At 47.5% G+C, this 20,303-nt stretch overlaps 2 pseudogenes; both read left to right on the top strand.

The window, feature by feature from the left end:
• Window positions 1-4,764: 4,764 nt before the first annotated feature.
• On the top strand, window positions 4,765-9,358 carry LOC146175303 (uncharacterized; annotated as a pseudogene).
• On the top strand, window positions 9,236-17,896 carry LOC146175302 (uncharacterized; annotated as a pseudogene).
• The last annotated feature ends 2,407 nt before the right edge of the window (window positions 17,897-20,303 follow it).

Here is a 20,303-nt window from a genome sequence, read left to right as displayed (position 1 = left end):
TTTGAAGAGAATCATGTTTTCATCAACGGCGAGGTGACTGGATGGCTAGTGGGCCTGAAACCTCTCGTTCATCATCTCTTTGCCGAACTTTGTATGCACGGTCAAAATCTGCACGGTAAACTAAAATAAAGCTCCAAGGCTTCCTCCCAGCTCAAGCTTTTTCGTTCTCCTACGCAAAAAAAATGCATTGTGGCATTCAGCTCCAGGATCATATTTGCGCACACACTAGACTCGCTAACCCTAACACTACAGGCATCAAAACACACCACTGCCACAAGATTCATACATGGAACGGTATTTTTGCCAGAAAATGATAACTTACACGCCATTCGTTTTCTCTAAACATTGTTATAGTGCAAGAAATAGGCAAATTTACTCACCAGGCATCTCATAGCAGTTCACGCAGCTTCCAAAACAAGAGAAAAACACGAAGTGGGACCAAAAAGCGAAGCAAAAAGAACTGACGAAATTTGTGGCTCCACCTGCTGCTAAGCATAGAAAATAGCTGTGAATGTTTTCTTTAAAGCCTCATAGAGGGAGCCACATCACTCAAAGCCGTGATAAGTTTTGATTTCGCGTTCAATGTAGAAAGAAAGTCGGCGCGTCAAGTGGGGCCTATGTATCCCATCATCCATCAAAGGGTAAAAGAACCTCAGGGGGTGGGAATTTCCGCATCCTCCACTCGTAGCTTCAGTCGCTTTAGGATGTTAAACCCCACAAACCAAACCAAACTTTAATTAGACAAGCACTGCTGCAATTGTAATAACTGCTGTTTTTATGAAACTAATGCACGGACCAATGATAAAATTTACCATAATAAGAGTTTTTATTTCCCCACTTGCTTGGGCTGCCTATACAGTGGGTTCTGAATTCCGATGCAGTTTCCAATCACTTTCGCCCTCGCCCGAGCGCAGGTGATTGCCGCTGAGCGCCTGATGCGGCCATCAAGCAGCGTAATAGCCTTTTGAAGCCAGGACGTTTACAGGAAGTAAAATTATACCTTATCAATTGTTGGGGATTACACGCGCGTCTATATTGAGCAGTAAATATTGTGCAGTAAATATTGTTAAATGGTGAACATTAATAATTCATCTCAGCCAGCATGGTCTGGACATGCGTTCACCCTCTGCGCAAGAGAATAAGAAAAAAGTTTGAGGGGACAGTCAGTTTGTAATTCATTCAGTTTTACAGAAAATGTTTTCCACTGAGAGCGCAAGAGAGGGAATTGGTAAAAAAAAATTTTAAAAAATGCGTCGACGGCTGACGGTTTGTCGAAACGTTCTAGCCAATGCAGATAGTTAGAAGGATGCAATAAATGAAATATGTGGTTAAATTAAACATTTTTTAGCACCTACACACACACTGGGTGCAGCGGTGGCGTAGCGGTCCGGGGCAAGAGGACCGGGGTTCAAATCCCGGTGCCGCGCAATTCTCCACCGGATGAAAAAAAAAAATCTGCGTGTCGATGGAATTGCATAAACAGGTTTGGGGTGCGACCTGATGCCGGTGAACACCTCCGGCAACCCACTCCCTCACCAGAACAGGAGTTGGCCACCCTGGTGCAGTAATTGGCCGCAACCTCCTATGATAAGCTCCATAAAACCCCAGCCCTCAGTCACCAGCGGCTGCGAAACAACTGACCACGGCGGCGGTCAGACCTGTGACACAGCAGGGGGTGCTAAGAAAGCCTGGCTCCGCTGGACAGGCCGCCATTGGAAACTGACCCTGGCAACGTTTAATGCTAGAACCCTAGCTAGTGAATCTAGCTTAGCAGTGCTGTTAGAGGAACTAGAGGGCATGAAATGGGATGTCATAGGGCTTAGTGAGGTTAGGAGGCCGAATGAGGCATATACTGTACTGAAGGATGGGCATGTACTGTGTTATCGAGGCTTACCAGAGAGGCGACAACTAGGAGTAAGTTTCCTTGTCAATAAGTATATAGCGGGTAATATAGATGAATTCTATAGTATTAATGAGAGCAGGGTGCGCACAGGTGCTTGAAAACCTTGAATACCATTGAATTACGGAAGTCTGTTTTCAAGGCCCTTAAAAACCTTGAATTTATGACTGGTCCTTGAAGATCCTTGAATTCCTTGAATACTAAATTTGTACTGGTGTTTTTCGTCATGAAAACGTTTTTGTTGCTAAACTTTTATTCTTGACTGAGTTCTGAATGAACTGCGGGGAAGGAAACGTATCGATTTTTAGCCTATTTAGCGCATTCTCGTTAGGCGGCTGGCAACACTGCAGTGGGCGCGCGGCTGCGTCGTCCCATCGCTATCGCATCGCCATCAATCACCGAGCCCGACGTTTTTAGATAGGTTTACCGAGCCGTGCGGCCGTGTCTACGCTGGCGTTACCCTAGTGCTTGCATTTTTGGAATGAGCGTGGCTTCTGCCTGTCAGCGCACGTGATATTTTCATATGTGCCACAATGCCCGGAAAGAGCAAGTTTCAGGCTACGTGGCTCCACCATGACGAATACAAGCAATGGATTGCGCCTGATACAACGAGTTCGCATCGGGCTAAGTGCAAGCTTTGCGGTAAAACTGTGGATGTGACTGCCATGGGTGAATCCGCTTTAAAAAGTCACATGAAAAGTGGCAAGCATATTGGCGCAATGAAGGTAGCGCAAGGGAGCGCGTTGAAAAGGTACCTTTACTTTTCTGCGGGATATGACCAAAGTTTCACTGTGATATTTTATGAAGCTATATTTAATTTTTTTCTGTGCAATAGAAGCAAATCTGCGTAGTGATGTTTTTTTTCTTTGTGGAATAAATATTTCAGACGTTTTGAGAGCACTGTTTGAAGATCTTTGACATGGAAAAAAAAATTAAGCCCTTAAAGGAGGCCTTGAAACTCCTCCTATGGGGGCTTGAAATTCCTTGAATATCCTTGAATTTTTTTCTTTGCCACCTGTACGAACCCTGGAGAGGGTTGCAGGCATCGTAATTAGGCTTAATAAGCGGTATAAACTGAAGGTTGTACAGGCCTATGCACCTACATGTAGTTATGATGACCAGGCAGTTGAAAGCTTCTATGAAGATGTAGAATCGGCAATGCGAAAAGTAAAGACCCACTATACTGTACTAATGGGCGATTTCAATGCCAAGGTAGGGAAAAAACAGGCAGGAGACAAGGCAGTAGGTGACTATGGCATTGGCTCTAGGAATAGCCGGGGGGAGTTACTAGTTGAGTTTGCAGAGCGCAATAACTTACGAATCATGAATACGTTCTTCAGCAAACGGAAGAACCGGAAATGGACATGGAAAAGTCCTAACGGAGAGACTAAAAATGAAATCGAGTTCATAATGTGTTCAACCCCCGCCATTATGCAAGATGTAGAGGTAATCGGGAAAGTGCGATGCAGTGACCACAGGATGGTGAGGTCTCGAATTAGCCTAAATCTGAAGAAGGAACGCAACAGATTAGTAAGAAAGAAACCCATCAACGAATTAGCGGTGAGGGGGAGGGCAGACGAGTTCAGAATCTCGCTACAGAATAGGTTTTCAGCTCTAACTGAGGATGGCGACATTACCATAGAGGGAAGGAACAATAATTTCAGAGATATCATTACTGAGTGCGCGGTAGAAGTAGGCGGTAGGATAGTTAGGATACCGGCAAGCTGTCTAAGGAGACGAAAGATTTGATTAAGAAACGCCAGAGTATGAAAGCTTCCAATCCAACAGACCAGATCGAATTGGCCGAGATATCAAAGCTAATCAATAAGCGTAAGGTGGCCGATATAAGGAACTATAACATGGATAAAATTGAGCATGCTGTAAAGAACGGGGGAAGCCTTAAAGCGGTAAAGAAGAAATTGGGCATAGGCAAAAACCAGATGTATGCGATAAAGGACAAGGCGGGCAACATCATCACTAATATGGAAAAGATAGTCAAAGTAGCCGAGGAGTTCTATACAGATCTCTACAGTAGCCAAAGTAGTCAGGACCGTAATGAGATTGGCGGCAGGGAAAAACAGTCAGACGTTCCACCAGTGACGAAGGACGAGGTCAAGAAAGCACTAGAAGCTATGAAAAGGGGGAAATCAGCTGGAGAGGATCGGATAACTACAGATTTGCTGAAGGACGGGGGGGATATCGTGCTAGAAAAACTGGCCACCCTGTATACGCAGTGCCTGGTGTCATCGACGGTACCGGAACCATGGAAGAATGCAAACATTATCCTCATTCACAAGAAAGGGGACTCTAAGGACCTTAAAAATTACAGACCAATCAGCTTACTGTCTGTTACGTATAAGGTATTTACTAAGGTAATCACTAATAGAATCAGGACAACCTTAGACTGCAATCAAGCAAAGGATCAAGCAGGGTTTCGGAAACGGTACTCTACTATCGATCATGTCCATACCATCAATCAGGTGATAGAAAAATGCTCGGAATATAACCAGCCCTTATACATAGCATTCATTGATTACGAAAAAGCATTTGACTCAGTTGAAACCTCGGCGGTGATGCAGGCATTGCTAAATCAGGGGGTAGACGAGCCGTACGTGAAAGTGCTGGAAGATATATATAGTGGCTGCACAGCAACCATAGTTCTCCATAAAGAAAGTAACAAAAGTCCCATAAAGAAGGGTGTTAGGCAAGGAGACACAATCTCCCCAGTACTATTCACAGCTTGCTTAGAGGAAGTATTCAGAGACTTGGAATGGGAGCAGTTAGGGATAAGGGTAGATGGAGAATACCTCAGTAATCTGCGATTTGCTGATGACATTGCCTTGCTAAGCAACTCGGGGGATGAACTGCAAATAATGATTGATGACCTAGACAGGAAAAGTAGAAAGGTAGGCTTGAAAATCAATATGCAGAAGACTAAGGTAATGTTCAACAGCCTCGGGAAGGAGCAGCAGTTTACATTAGGTAGCGAAATACTGGAAGTAGTAGGCGAATATGTCTACTTAGGACAGGTAGTAACCGCAGATCCGGACCACGAAAAGGAAATAACGAAGAATACGATTGGGATGGAGCGCATTTGGCAAGCACTCGCAGATTATGACTAGCAGCTTACCGGTATCGCTCAAGAGGAAAGTATACAACAGTTGCATCTTGCCTGTACTCATCTATGGGGCTGAAACGTGGAGGCTAACCAAGAGAGTTCTACTTAAGTTGAGGACAACCCAGAGGGCTATGGAACGAAAAATGGTAGGGATAACATTAAGAGATAGAAAGCGTGCAGAGTGGGTCAGAGAAATAACTCAAGTTATTGACATTCTAGTAGAAATTAAGAAGAAGAAATGGACATGGGCAGGAGATGTAGTGCGAAGAGAGCATAACCAATGGTCGCTGAGGGTAACAAACTGGATTCCAAGGGAAGGAAAGCGTAGCAGGGGGCGGCAGAAAGTTAGGTGGGCGGATGAGATTAAGAAGTTCGCAGGGGTCAAGTGTATGCAGCTAGCACAAAACCGGGTTAAGTGGAGAAATATGGGAGAGGCCTTCGCCCTGCAGTGGGTATAATCAGGCTGATGATAATGATGATGACACACACACTATGAGCATTCACAGGAAGTTTTTTGGCTGTCTACAAGCTCGTTGTCCCCAGCGATAGCGGGTACGCTGCACCGTGCAGCAGAGTACTAGCGCGCCGAAAGCCGTCAAACCAGAAGGCCCGAAGGCCAGCGATGGCGGAAGGGTCACATGATCAAATATGGCAGCGCCCATGCGCTCGTGCTGTAAAGGGTCTATATCTTCCAACAACTGCAAAAAAAAAAATCTGGTATTATGTGATACAAAACTCACGGATAATGTTTTCTGGCTTTTCTATTCTTTATTTGCTTTATATTGGTTTCCTTATAGCCTGCCGGGCAATATCACGAGTAAACTTGGCTGCCACCTCTTGAAACTTGACGAGTCCCTGTGTGTAGTCAGCGGAACTTGCTTGCTTTTTATGCAACGCTGCGAGACTCCTCCGTTAAAACAAGGGCTCAATGCGTTTCACACACACGGTTGTTTTTACACTTTTTATGGTACAAATTTTTGTTTTTATTTTTATACACCGATATTTAGCATTGCCAAAAATTGACTTTCCATTTCGATCTCTTTGACACATTCGCACCCTCCTCTTTTTCCAGGAATGTTTCATTTTTCATTTATATCAATTAACTGATGAATTGTACTGACTAAATTTTCGTAATATGCTTTATCAAGCATTGGCTTTTCATTCTGAGCATTTTGACAGCATTGATTCCACGCAAATATTGCAGTCCTGATCTGTTCTGGAAAGTAAAGGGGGCTCGAAATGGCAGTGACATTTCACTAAACATCCACAGTAAAAGTACTGGCGACATAGTCGTAGCGTTCTTGATATTTTGCTTATAAAATAGCATACGCCCAAACAAAGCGAATTCGGGCAAACGAACTGCTTTTTAAGCAGACAGATATTCCTTTGCATAGTCGGGTGTTTTCTGTGTCCATAAAAATCTTATGCCCGATTTCATGAGGCCATAGCTTCCTTCTGTTGCTATTATCGTCACGGTGAGAAATGGAAAATGACTTTTTTGCGTCTTCCGCACGGTTCCGGCAGCCGAAAGCACAGCAGCCTGGCGCAGCCACATGTCACGCGCTTGCTTCAAGATTTGAGTTCAGAGATGTAATTCTTGTGCCCACTTTAACATTAGGTACTGCATATACACTCCTAAAAATGCAATAGAGGCATGTGAAGTGCTTTTTGCTTAACTAATCGGCCAATATCACGCTGGTTAGCTCAGACCGCCGTGCATTTCAGCGGCGCAGCGAGCACCGCTGGACCCTTTGGGCGGAGCTTGGCGGCGAATAGGTCACGTGCAGCCAACCGGCCTATCGGAGGGAGGGGCGGCTGGATCAAAACCTGTCGCTACCTTTAAAAGGTAGAGGAGCCTTATGACCGAGAGATCAGTCTTGCCATCTATCTTCTGTTTCTGGAAAATTTAGAGGGGATGTGTTTTATGGGGGAAGGGTGAAATAGGGGGTGCCCTATCCTCCTCTAATGAGGAACATCGACACGGGCCTTGCAGAGAGAAGAGAGTAAAGGACAGTATATATTTGCTGGGTCCGGTACGAAGCAGGGGGCACTCAGACCACGAGGAGGCAGGCGGGGTCGAATGAGGATCTTGTGTCTGGCAAGTCGCAGCATAGCCGGCCATGGCACGCCGTGCAACAGCTCGCGAGCTCGCTCCTGAGGCGAGATGATGGCACGAGCCCTGACAGTATCTGGGGCTGTTGGTTGGGTGGGTCAGCTAAGCACCTCGCCATCCAGGCAATCTTTTCCTTCCCTGGTCACAGGCCCCGAGCACAGGCACTGTTCCGTCACAGTCCGAGCAGCTGCCCACCGACGATACTGCACAGCATGCACTCAGTCTTTCGTGAGACCGTTTGACCAGGAAAAATTAGATTGAGCTCAATGCTGATGAGACAAACCTGCTAAAAAGTTTCAGGGCTACTTTGACATTTTGTCGCTCCAGGTGTGTCTGGTTTAATGACTTGTGAGGCCAGCCATACGCAACCTTAACCAGGGTTCGTAGCGGTCCATTAAACCCTTGAAAACTCTCGAATTAAAAAATAGCATTTTCAAGGCCTTGAAAACCCTTAATTATTTTGAAGTCCTTAAATAGCCTTGAATTTCTTCGATAGACTTTCGTTCAGACGGTTTTTAGCGGATGCCTCTTGAACGACTGGCAACTATGTACTTGAGCCAACCAAAGCATCCAATCCAACCCGTTTCTATAGCCGCAACGCAGTAGGTGGTTACTACAGTAGGTCGTGGTGGTTACAGTGGCGGCAGCGACCGCAGCTAAGCCTACCTACGATGTGGAAAAGCATGGTGCGCGAATAGTTGCTGTTGCGTCTTTCCTAGCTGCAATATGCCCGGGAAGTGCAATTTCCAGCAGTCGTGGTTATACAGTGCTGCGTATAGGGAGTGGATTTCTCCGGATGCGTCGCATCGCATCCGGCAACTGGGATGCGAACTCGCATCGGGCAAAGTGCAAGGCATGCTGGAAAACTTTCGATGTGTCATCAATGGGTGAGTCGGCCGTCAAAAGCCATATGAAGAGCGCAAAACACATTGCGAACACGAAAACGACTACGGCGAATAGTACCTTGCGGAACTACGTGACAGCAATTGCTTGTGAGCAACGCATCGAGGCGGCTCCATCAACGTCGTCGGATGTGAGCAGCCTGTGCAAAGCGCACGAGTGTGTGACCGACGCGGAGATACTGTGGACCCTGAAAATGGTAACATCACACTATTCCTACAACTCATCATCACACACAGGGGAACTGTTCAAGAAAATATTTCCGGATAGCGAAATTGCGAAGTCATTTTCCTGCGGTGAAAGAAAATCTGCATACGTTGTGTGCCATGGTCTGAGACAATTTTTTCTCTCGTGCCTACAACGTGAATTAGAGAAATCTGATGGCTACACAGTTCTGTTTGATGAGTCTTTGAACGACTGCCTGCAAAAAAACAGATGGACATCCATTTGCGGTACTGGAGTACTCAGCCCGAGCGGGTAACCACGAGGTATTATACGTCGGTGTTCATGGGACATTCGACTGCCGAAGACCTTCAAGAGAAGCTTCTGGCTGCCTTGGCAGATTTACCGCTGGCGAAAGCTGCCCAGCTGTCTATGGATGGCCCCAATGTGAACCTAAAGTGTTTTATGGAAATGCAGGAATACTTGCAGCAGAATCATCAAGTTCAGTGTTTGGACCTTGGCACTTACGGACTGCATACAATACATAACGCTTACAGGGCGGGTGTTGTTGCCAGCAAGTGGGGCATAGAGAATCTTGTTTCAAGCCTCAGTGCCCTTTTTTATGATGCTCCAGCTCGAAGGGAAGACTTCTCTACCGTGACAGGCCAAATGAAATTTCTTCTCAACTTTGTTGCTCATCGCTGGGTAGAAAAGAAAGAGGTGAACTTGCCAAAGTGTGCATCATTCACACAGCTCTGCGAATTTTGCCAGGACCCACTGCTGTTGGCCAAACTGAACTTTGGTCTCGGCATCGCAATAATTCTGAAACCATTCCTTGCGGAATACCAAATGGACAAACCGCTGATGTTCTTTTTAAAAAGAGATGTGCAGTGTCTTGTGAGGAAACTTCTCACAAGATTCATGAAGTGCTCAGTGCTGTCAGCTTCGAAAGGAGTTGTCGGCTTGCTCAAAATGGATCTCGTAGACCCAAATAACCATGTATCTTCAGAGAAAGTTGACATTTGGGCATGCAGCTGAAGAAATGGTCAAAGCTGCAGAGGTGAGCGCCAAGGACGTATTTGCCTCCAGGATGGAATGCAAACAGTTCCATCCCGCCGGGGTGGCGCAGTGGTTACGACGCTCGACTACTGTTCCCAAGGACGCGGGATCGAATCCCGGCCTCGGCGGCAGCTTTTCGGTGGAGGCGAAAAGCAAGGCGTCCGTGTGCTGTGCGATGTCAGTGCACGTTAAAGAACCCCAGGTGGTCGAAATTTCCGGAGTCCTCCACTACGGCGTCTCTCATAGCCTGAGTTGCTTTGGGACGTTAAACCCCACAAACCAACCAACCAACCAACCAAACAGTTCCTTTATAGTACTACCAAGAAAATTCTGCAAAAGAGCCCGCTGACATATCATCTAGTTAGGACCCTGTCTTCGCTAGACCCTCGCCAAATGACCTCAAAACCAGATGAGTGCCTCACAGGCTTCAGGAAATTATTAGACGCCCTCATTGCAGTTAGACGATTGGGTGAGCATGAGCGTGATTCGGTCCTAGGCGAATACGCAGAACTTCTGCAAAACCTGAAGGAGATCTCATATGTGTCACAGCGAATCGTTTACGATGCAGTAAACAAGGCTGGTGGCATCCTGAACCTTGTAACAACAAAGGAGTTGCGTAGATCTGTCTTGGCTGCAAACAACCGCTATCGAGCCTACTTGGAGGATAAAAAAAAAAAAAGAAGCGATCGAGCAGTCCAAGGCATCAAAGAGAAGCCACATTGAAGAAGAAATACACGGCATGAAGATGAAGAGGAGGAGGCTGGAGGCAACAATTGCTGATTTAACAGTTTGTACTGACAACTACGCTGAGCGGGCAGAAGCTACAAGTGACATCACCTTCATTGTGAAGTCCAACAGTTTAAGAAAAAGGGCAAAAGAAAAGACTCTGGGGCTCGCAGAAATTGATGACAAGTTGAAGGGAAAGCTTCAGGAACTTAATCATGAGTCCACTGTTTGAGAATGGGCCTCTTTTTGTGGATGTGTACAATATGTTGGAGAAAAGAAGCTAGTTAGGTATTTATTGTGAAAAATGTGCCTACTTTTGCTTGTGTGCAGTAAAAGATGTGCTTCCTTGCTGTAAAGCATGTTGTGGTCTTTTTCTATCATCTCAAAAAGTCTTGTTTCAAGTCCTTGAAAATTCTTTTTTAGGTCCTTGAAAGTCCTTAAAATCCCCTGAATTTTTTCCTTCCCGGCGGCTATGAATCTTGTGAACTACACTATCCTTTTCAGCCTCATAGATTTTTTAGAGAAGTGAATGAAGCCCCTTGCATATTTGCATCCTGTTCTTGCTCACTTTCAAAAGTAGGATAAATAAGCACTTGTCACAAATCATCTTTTTACCAGTTATTGCAAATACTCTTCAGCAAATAAACTTCATCAGTGATATAAAATAGGTTGCTGCTCTTCTGCTGGATGAGGGTATACAATCCCCAGCGTATGAATTTAACCAAACAATAACTACATGAAGACCAGCATCTTTCAAGTTTATGATTACTCTTTACAGAACATGAAGTTCCGCAGTTATCCTAGATACAGGAAGTATATGCGCAACATCTGTGTATGATGACAGCAATGACTATCATAACCACTTGAGCTGTTTTTATTTTCTCGGCATATATAGCAGCAGCAGTAGGATGACCACCTATATACTATAAATACTGCTGAAGGTGTATTTCGTCCATGATAGCACAATACTTGTTTCATTACGATGAAGCAAACTAGCTCTTACAAAGCAAACCAGCTTGAATAAAACCGATATAGCCCAACGGCCATTCTTTTCACGACGGACAAGGGCTCCATCATATTCGTCGTTTCGCGCTCTACTACGAGCTTTTACGACTCCACAATGTAGCAGAATGTCGTTGGAGACACACAAAAGCTGGCTTGAAATGATTTTCCCCAAGATGTGGCAGAGTGTCTTCAAACCAGCGTTCATTTCATTGAAATGCCCACTGTGTTGGTAGCTACCGTAGCAGTTGTGGCAAACGAATTGCTTACCAGTCTCAGTGCCATGACTGTTGATCTTAGACTGGGCTTCCTTGGCTAATTCTAGTGCCCTCTCTTCGTTTTTCCGTTCAACTTTGAAATACAAGAGGCGACTAGAGCTTTTACTTTTTTGCATGTCAACCACGCTGACCGGAAATTCCAGATCGTTTTCCAACTACTTTGACTGCACCTTTTCGTACGCCTTAACTCAGACACAAGCTAAGCGGCTGGCAAGTCCGACGGAAAACCAAACACTTGCGAACCGGGAGCGGACTCCGTGGTACTCAAACCGAATCTCAACATCCTTCACGCGCACGACAGGATCAGCTAAGAAGCGATCGACCACCTGCTTGGTCTTAAATGTGACCTCAAACTGTCCAGCACCAAAGTCCTGGACACACTTCAACTCATTCTTATTGAACCTCCTAACGAGATCCTCACACAAGTGGACATTCGTAATGCCTTTCAGCACATGAGAGAAAGACACATGCGGCTGAAACTGCGATGAGGAGGAAGGCGATGCTATAGCGGACGCGCCGCCAGGCACCACGCGCACGTGCGTGCACGCCGCACAGGAGAAAGGAATGCTGTCCGCCTGCCTCTACAATCTCAAAAACACAACGGCGACTCACCAAAGCCGGGAGGGCTTCCCCAGCTCCACGGCGATAACCCAGACAGCACGAGCGATGTTAATCCGAGCTGTGCATGGACGATACCTACCGCAGAAAGCGATCCGAGAGCCGGCGCACTGGAGCTAGCCCTAACCACGAGCACGTCCAGACATTGTTCTGTCAAAGCTCTTCTTCATCTGGCTGAGACGTTGGATGTAGGTCTTGCAAAATCAGTATCTGTGCGTTAGGACGAGCAAGTTGAATCGTCTCAGCTTGCTTGGGGCGACAGAACTAGCCACTACATTTAAATGTAGCTATCGTAAGCGATGCCATTATGAATGGAAAGAGAGAAGCTACCTGAAAAACCAGTAATTAAGAAAGCCCTGCGTAAGGCGGAACAGTCTGAGCAAGAGACCTGGAATAAAAAACCTTACTGAGGACTTGAAGCCGCCCGAACCATGCGGTGGGGGACTCCTCCTTAGTAGAGGAGTCTGAAATGAAGAATGAAGATGAGAACAAGGAGGAACTGGAACGCTGAGAGCATTCACAGTCAATCGTATTACAGTAAGAACAAGCCGACCGCGTGAACGAAGAGGTTGGTGAGGCAGAGGGGAGATCGGCCTCAGCAAAGCAATCACATCCCTGGCCGTTACACAACAAACAGGGAGCTAGCTGAATGGAAGGAAGGATGCTGACTCATTAATGTCCATCTCCTGTTCCGTGTCTGAATTGTCCTCCTCTCTAGAAGAGGCCATGACCGGTTCCTCTTCTCCGTTGGAGGGGTGCAGTGTCACCGCCACGATCACCCGCTTGGCAGTAGGCCCGCCCGGTCTGTGCCTGCACAAGCGGCACAGACGCGTCACTCCGTCATACTAGCTCTGCACAACCCTCTCTCCGATGTTCAAAAGGTTAGGAACAGTCCTAGCCATCTCCATCTTAATCCTAAGATTACCACTCTCCACGTCCGCAAGTCCTGGAACGTTTTTCAACTACTTCGGCTGCACCTTTTCGTACGCCTTAAGCTCAGACACAAGCGAAGCAGCTGGCAGGTCCGACGGAAAATCAAACACTCACGAATCGGGAACAGACTCCGCGGTACTAGAACCAAATCTCAACATCCTTCACGTGCATGACAGGATCAGCTAAGAAGCGATCGACCGCCTGCTTGGTCTTGAGCGACCTCAAACCATCCAGCACCAAAGTCCTGGACACACTTCAACTCATTTTTATTGAACCTCTTAACGAGATCCTCACACAAGTGGACATTCGTAATGCCTTTCGGTACACGAGAGAAAAACACATGCTGCTGCCGTTCATTTTTCTGTCGCAAAACTGGTGACACGGCAAGAAGACCAAACTAACCGACTGACCTACGCAGTTAAGCATAGCCATATAGACCGCTAACAGGCGTATGGAACAAAGCGAGCTACGGCGGGCAGAATGGAACGGACTGCAAGGCTTGGCTAACGTAACGTATGGTAAGGGGAAGCTGGCAGTGCGCCCGGCACGAAACAAACTTTCAGGCTTGCCTCGGAGCTTTGCTGGATGGTAAGCGGCTGCCGCGGGAGATTGGAACTGCCGCATCGGAGGTCCGCCATGCAGTTTAACAAATATATTTTGTGTGCAAAGTGGCCGTTAGTTGTCATTTTGGAATAAAAATTGTTCGTTATATATCCGTTGATCAGCGAGTGTTTTTTTTTTTCGCTAAATATAAATTATAAACACATTGGTTTCTATAGGGGCTTTCAAAGGGAATTACGATCCTTTCATTATATTCATTATTTCGTTTTTTAGCCATTTCGCTATAACGAATTTTATGTGTAGTTGCTTTCTACCCCGGCGGGCATTGCAGCGAGAGCCACATGCGGCGTGATGTGTGTTGAAGGCGCTAGATATGACGCAATCCTTGGGGAGCCTGGAGGAGGAGGAGGAGGATTGATGTTCTGGTTGGGGATGGGAGAAAAGGGGGTAACGTGGTGCTTTCAACTGTCTCCTCTGTTGAGGGAATCACCGCCGTTGCACCACGCGGGGAGTGGGAATTAAAGAAAAGAAGGGTTGGTCGTGGCAAAGAGGGCAAAGGCAAGGAAAAGAGCAGAGCCGCGCCAGGAGCGCACGCACGAAGTGCGGAAGAGCCGGCGGCCGAATGACCGGCGCGCGGACCTATGGGGAGCGCAGGAGCTGATTGGCTCGTTGAGAGCGCCAATCCCCGAGGGGCGAAGGAGGTCGCCAGAATGCTGGAGCCGGCGTAAAGCGGGCTTAGAGCACGCGTTGGGACGCGTGGTAGAAGCACAAGGTGTGCATTTCAGTAGGAAAGAGATGAGTAGGATAGAGAATAGTAAGACGAAGAAGAAAATAAAAAAAAAAACAGTAGCATATATAAAAAAAAATAAATAAATAAAAAGGTAAAGATGGCTTTACAGCCGCTCAAGAATGCGCGCGTCCTCGGCGAATTTGAGGACATAGCCGTGTACGCGTCGCGTTTTTTCTCGCGATGCCTTAGGGAATAACAGATCATTTGAGGAAGCCGACGGCATCCCGAGTTTGCCGAGGGCATCCTGAAGAGTACGCCTGTGTGCGTCCAGTGCGGGACAATCACATAGCAAATGCGAGAGTGTTTCCACTGCTCCGCAGTCCTGACAGAGAGCACGAATCCAGTTTGCACTGTGTTGCGCTGCTGTACCCGACGAAGCCAGGTAGCGCGAAGTCCTCCGCTCGCACATATGTTTCTTGTTGCGCGAGGACATCATATGTGCGAAGCGGGAGGATGTGAGCTAATTCTGCCTGCCGGCGGCGGAGGGAACGGCAGTTCCATTGAAATATCCGCGGCCTGACTCTTAGCTGGTTAGCCATTGTGGCTGAGTGATTGTTGCGCAGCCAGAGCCGCCTGGCAGAGCTGACGCGCTGTCGAGTTTACGGGGAGTTGCTTCAGTAGGGCTTGCACCGCTGCTGAGAGGGCAGCGATGACTATATCTTTCTGCGCTTCGGACGCAGTTGCGGTTTTGCCCGTCAGAGCTGCCTTATAAGGCTGTGGTTTTCCCGCATTTGTCTCGGCGCGAGGTTTATTTGCTGCAGGCAGTCGTTTGCGCGGAAGTGCAGCGTGCGGTACTTTGTTTAGTATGAATGCGTGCGGCGCTCTCTGTTTGGGCGGGTTCTGCTTTGTCCCCCGTACCCTTAGCGATGGCGCGTGAGCGGCTTATCTGATGTGGCCAGGAGAGTAGTTACCTTCCTTTCTAACTGCCAGCGAGGGCAGCGAGGTTCTGTTGCGGCATGAGTGCCGTTGCAGTTGACGCAACGCGGCTTCTCTGCTGTGCAATCCGCCATGGCATGCTCTATATCTCCGCAACGGAAGCAGCGCTTGTCATTCCGACAAACAGCTGTGGCGTGCCCCAGCAATCCGCACTTGAGGCACTGTGTGGGGCGTGGCCGTCTAGCGCGGACCGCACGGCGAAGCTTAAAGAGAGCCACTTGTTCGGGCGGCTGGGTGCCCTCGAAGTGAATAACGACTGCATTGCCACTGCGCTGGCATCCCACTACAGGTACGGCGCTCTCAACTGAGGCTGCAATCTCATCGACACTGAGGTCTTGATCGACACCGAAAAGTAGACCTGAGCAGGTGTTTGTTTTGGCTGCTTTGGCGCGGACCGCCAGCTCGCAAATGCTGCTCACCGCGAGAAAAGGGCTGAGGTCAGCTGTTCTCACGTCCACCGCGACAATGTTGCGCCGGAAGTTCACTCTGACTTGTTTTACGTCTTGCATTTTACAAAAATGCGCTGCAATGCGTTCCTGCGTGAGAGCCAAGAAGTTGGCCTTTCTGCCCACTGGCCGATATAGAACTGCCTCTATCTGCGTGGTCCTGTTTTTGGGGCGGCGATTCGGAGACGGCTCCCTGGGTGGTACAAAGGGGCGAAAGCGCGGTCGACGGCGCTGCGAAGGGGGGTTAACGCTCTGCGTCACATTGCGCTCCTTCGGCCCGCTTTTGCTTCCTTGTGAATGCGGCGGAAGCTGGCCTCTTTCTTAATGGCCCGCTTGTCCCTCTTTTGTAATGTTGGGACGGTGGTCGGAGTTCACTTGGAGACGAGGATTGCCCCCTTGCGCCTGTCGAGCATATTCTTCATCGCTAAAGGCATCACCGATGGTAAGTTGTTGCTCATTAGCGGTTAGGTTAGCCTCTACTGCAGGGGCTGCGCTAAGAGCAGAAGCGGCGTGGCTGGCGGACTCAGTTTGTGCCACCTTCTCTGCGTTTGAGGTGGTGGGACTATTCTGAGCGGCACCCTGTGACTTCATAACGGGTGGAGGATCTGAGCCCTCAGTGGGGGAGGACGCGTACCCTGACGGTAGCTCAATAGTTGAATATACGAATTTGGGAGGCGCCCATCAGCCTCCCAAATGGAGGAGTCAAAAGGTTCATCACCTGTTTGTTCTTGTGCAGATGTGAAGCTCTCCTGGGAGGTGCGGAGATCCATAGCTCCCTCCATGCCAGTTGGCCTCTGGGTGGCACTGAGCAAACGTTTAGCCTCCTCCTGCTTCTTGCAGATGCTGGACGCTTGGCTGAGAAGCTGCTGAAGGGCGCGTGAGCAGCCCACACTTCTTGCACGTCTGTGGCTGCTGATGCGGGCACGAATGCCGGCAATATCGAAAACTTGGTCATCCATTCTATAAATGGAGCGAGCCTGGCGAGGCCTGTGTCGAATAGGCCGAACGCGAAGGAATAACGGAAAACGAACCCGGAAGGCCATTGTACACAATGAAATAACAATAATAATAATAATAAACGGAAAAGGCAAAATAAGAGAAAAAAAAGAAGGAAAAGGAGTTGGAGAAAGAGGGAAAAGATAGTAATAGTAAATGAATAAATAGGTGAATTGAAAATAAATAGAATAAAGAAGAAGAAGAGAAGTGGGGAGGAATGGGGAGGGATGGGATCACGAACGAAGCGAGCAAATTAACGTCTTGTCGGTTGCGTAATCCAGGAGAGAATCCCCTTGGGGAGCCTGTGTCTGTAGTAGTGTACATATGCCACATTTGCTTGTCTTACGACCGGGGAGACCAGAGAATCTTGTTGAAACGTTGGACAGCAGGTTGAAGCCCTTTATTGTGTGATGTGTCGCAACCTCTCGATCTACTATTGGGCTTTTAGGCTTCATAACTTAAACCACACTACCAGTGTCATGCACTGGTCTCGCTTAGTGGAGATAGCGGTTTCATGTACCAAGGTTTTGATGCACGTTGCAGAAGAGTTAAAAACGTTTCGCAGCCTTTTGCTGCAATGTGCTGCACTGCTACATTCAGCTTAAAAAAAATTATTTGTAAAACATCAAGCTCAAAAACATGATGAATCATGATTCCAGCCTGTAAAGCTAGATGTCTTCTGAGAGACCAATAACGGTCCATGAATGGCCATTCTTTAATGGCCATTCTTTAAACTCGAACCAAACATCAACACGCCTAATATATGTTGGAGGCCTTGACTAGGAACAAAATATGTGCACAAATAACACCTTATTTCAATAGAAAAGTGGCTGTTTTTTGTTGCTGTTTTTTTTTCATACTACAAAATGCGCCTTTGCGTATTGGTGCTTGCAAAGTACCAACTTCGTCAAGTGCTTGCGGACGTTTGGACTGTTGACCTTTGCTGTCGCTTGCTTTGCAGCATGGTGCATTCTGTTCTTTTCTTAGAATTCAATGGTGATTTAACCAGATGTTAAAATGATATGAATCAGCAGCTGACTCAAACATATGCTTTGTCAGTTGTGGATACGGCTGGCCCAGCCTAGTGCTGAGAGCTCACCCATGACCTCTGCTGTCAGGACGCTATCCAGATTTGGTTTCTTTGGAAGGCTGCTACTGTTAACTTTCTCCTGGACCCGTATGACGTTCTCCGTCACCTCACAGATACAGTAAAATTTGTTAATTCGAACCTGGATGGTTCGAATTTTTGGATAATTTTAACTACTCTACTTGGTCTGGCCAAGCTCTATAGAGGTTTGTGTAAAAAAAAGTCAGATAATTCTAAGGAGAGTTGGTTCCGCTACAGATAATTCGAACTATGTGCCGCCGTTTCTGAGGCCTGGTGCACAGCACATGCCCCCCCCCACCCCCCCCCCCCCTAGAAAAAAAAGACATCTCATCGAAAGAGCGGCATGGAAAATGTGCACATCCAAGACGTGGACAGAAGATGAAACCAGGTAAAACCATGCAAGAATGGGTAAAACCTAAATGGCGCCATGACCAGTACGGCGCGGGAGGGTAAAGGTTGGCAGATTCGGCACTGACTGTCTGCTCTCTTCGCAACTTCCGAAACTCGCAACTAAACATTAATTTGAGCCCTGTTTATACGGACATACAGATGAGCACTTTGACGTTCTGGCCAACGCTCATGACAGGCTAGAACTTCGGACTGGTGCTAGGAGTTAGGCAGCAAAAACTTTTTTTTTATTTTTGCGAGTCTTCTGTGCATCAACTGGCTTCCCTATCTTGTGTATTGGTAGCACAGTGGCACACTTCCACACTTGATTGAAGGCTGCAAGCAGTGCAGGGCATTGCTGCCTGTTGAGATTGCTCAACATCTTGTAGGTGATATTGTCTGTTCCAGGCACACTGCGGCTGTTGCGACGGCGTTCGAGGGCACGATTGAGTTCATGTGCGCTGAGAGCAGCATTACAAAGACAACTGATGTCGCGTGACAGTTGCGTGCTCGGGTGAGGAAGTACCAAACGGGAGGTAACGAGGCCAGCCAAATGTTCGGAAAGGTTGGTGTCCGTGATGCCACATTTGTAGGGATGGACAAATGGCATTACACATGTCATGCGATGCAAATTCTCGTTCTCATTCATCATTGGCAACCCCTGCATGCCACTTTCTAATGGCATTGTTTTCCACTGCTATCCTCGATCTGAATGTCGGCTGTATTGCTCTGCGCTACTACCGGAGCAACAAGGTATTGGCAGTGTTATTTTCATGTGCTGATCAGATATATTTCAGCCGTTGATGCAAGAGATGCTGCAAGTATCTGGAAATTAACTGCCGCCATAAGTGATGTTCAATGTGTGCCAGTGATTTTCGAAAAAAGTATTGGATTATTCATGGCTGGAGGCCACACCGCTGGCAGGTTCCACATTATCCAGTCAGCCGGACCGAGGGAAAGAGGGAGCTCGACCGACTATAAGGAATTCACAAACTGAGTCAGTGCGATTAGCTGGCATGCGTACAAGAAAGTAGCATTGCCAGTGTCATCTTGGAGCCCATGAATGCTGAAATGGGGCCTCATAAAACCAATATAGGTTGGGGTTTCTCCAGGGCCTCATTTCCCTTTTCATGGGCTTGCAGTAGTGCTCTCCTCAATACTGGAATCAGTGACCGACTGCCAATATGTGCAGATGGCCTGAGAGCATGCAGTTTTTAAGGCCGTTCTTTTTTTGTCTGCTCTATGGAATCAGTATGTCAAGTCTGCTTGGCATGAATGAGGACTGGATTGGAGTTCTAGGCTCTCCTGAGCTGAGGACAGCACACCATAAAATGCACCTAGTGGTTACAGCACAAATGTCAGCTCTTTAGGGATGACCAAGTAAGGCTCCTCTATTTTTTTAAAGGTAGCGACAACTACACGAGCGCCTTCTCGAAGGGTCCAGGGGCAGTGCTAGCAGACGACGCGTAACACTCTGGCGTTACGCGTGGCGCTCCACCAGCGCTTTGAACGGCGGTCTGCTGGATAGGCATTCCTTTTCTGGTCGAATTTATCAACCCCACCCATCCATGCGTTGTATTCTTTCACAACACATGGTCAGTCCAGTGCCTTTTTCTTGCCGTTTTGAACGGTTCGCTGGACTTGCACAACGTTTTCTGGGTCATGATAGTTGGACATGATGTGCACATTTTAGATTCTCGCCATTGGTAGGCTTCCACGTCAGCCTTCTTCCGCCAAATGTAGGACCCTCGCTCCAGTTTGTTGTCGACTTTGACTTCTGGTGGCAGATCCCTCTTGTTCACTCGAAATGTGCCACAAGCAAGGATATCTTTCTCTCGCAACTCTTGAAGCAACTTAGTGGAGCTGAAGAAATTATCAAAAAATAAATGTGAGCCAGCAGGGACAGCACCATCGGCCAGAGTTAGTGCAACATGTTCGCCCAAGGTTCTGTCATCTGGCTTCTGCATACTCTTGCCTTCGTAGAGCTGGAACTTGAGGAGATAGCCCGTCTCAGAATCAGCTAGAGACCACACTTTGTACCCTCGCTTGATTTTCGGTTTCATTGGCATGTATTGTTTCATGCTTGAGCGACCTGTGAAGAGAATCATGCTTTCATCAACGGCGAGGTGACTGGATGGCTAGTGGGCCTGAAACCTCTCGTTCATCATCTCTATCAATGGCCGAACTTTGTATGCACGGTCAAAATCTTCTGAGCCATAGTCCGGCATTTTTTCATTGTCGTTGAGGTGCAGGCAGTTTGTTATAAGTAG

The sequence above is a fragment of the Amblyomma maculatum genome, chromosome 11 (genome assembly GCF_055883805.1).
Source record: "Amblyomma maculatum isolate TAMU_Amacu chromosome 11, ASM5588380v1, whole genome shotgun sequence".
Taxonomy (NCBI): domain Eukaryota; kingdom Metazoa; phylum Arthropoda; class Arachnida; order Ixodida; family Ixodidae; genus Amblyomma; species Amblyomma maculatum.
The sequence above is the reverse complement of the archived record's forward strand: the minus strand, read 5'-3'. Positions and strand labels throughout refer to the sequence as shown.